This window comes from Gavialis gangeticus, unplaced genomic scaffold, assembly GCF_001723915.1.
Source record: "Gavialis gangeticus isolate Ggan-Ray unplaced genomic scaffold, GavGan_comp1, whole genome shotgun sequence".
Classification (NCBI taxonomy): domain Eukaryota; kingdom Metazoa; phylum Chordata; order Crocodylia; family Gavialidae; genus Gavialis; species Gavialis gangeticus.
Window position 1 is genome coordinate 39,049,858 of NW_017728994.1, and position 1,147 is coordinate 39,051,004.

Sequence of the window (1,147 nt, forward strand, 5' to 3'; positions counted from 1 at the left end):
ATTTACCCCCACCCCCCTTCTTTTTGGAACATCCTCAGTACTGCTGAATAGTTTTACCTAAAAAATATCCCCTCATAGGGTTTTGGTTGCCTATGTGCTTAAACCAGCACAGTTACAGGCAAGGTTTTCTGAGTAGATGTGATATCTTTTATTAGACCAACTGAGTAGTTAGAAAAACAGTAGAGACTCCCTATGCCTGAAGAAGGGTCAGTACACTTGAAAGCTTGCTAAGAACTTTCTTCCAGCTACTCAGTTGGTCTAATAAAAGAGGTCACATCTACCCAAAGAACCTTGCCTGTCCTTATGGTATATTCATTAGTCTCCTTTTCAGTTTGAAAAAAATTGCTTAAAGAACTTATTTGAACTTATGAAAATCAAAATGTATTTACATTTAGGTCTGAAGCATCACACTGCTGATTCTTGGCCCTGGGATGGAAAAAATATGGCTCAGAATAGTGAGCCACTCATTGACCTGAAGCAGGTGTTGGATGTGTTTGCAGGGGGCATTGCTCTTCTCTTTGTGGGGAAAGGAGGGAGGTGGGAAGTCGTCTTTTCATTCATAAGTTCTGTTTGAGCTCAAAGCAAGAGTGAAAACTTGAGCCAAATAGTGACCCTGTCAGTAAACAGGAGGATGTCAGCTTCCCCATTGCAAAATGTAGTTAACTTTAGCTGGAAGATGGCAATGATAATCATGTCTTCTGGAGTTATGTACAAAGGATCAGTCTAATGCTCTTTGTGTGTTGTTTAGGTATTGATCCAGAACTTGGCCTTGTTAGAAATCAGTAATTGTTTTCATGGAGCATCTCTTGATTTTTTGTGAATTAAAAAGAATCGAATAGAAGGTTTAGTCTGAGACAATTGGAAGTACTTGAAGAGCAGAAAGAGAAGGGTGAGGTGGTAGTTAGGACGGTGTGGAGACCTGGGTGCAATTACTTGCTTGGCCATAGACTCCCTTGGGTTACTATTGGGCAAGTCATTGAGCTCTCTACTCCAGTGGTTCCCACACTGACAGATTGCACACCACCACTATAAAACAATACAACCCTAAGCACGACCAGCAATTTTTTGTCATAAGGAGTAGTTATAATAAATGTTAACATGTTTCAGCGACAGGTTGTTGGCATACCAGATTGCAAACCGCTGCTTT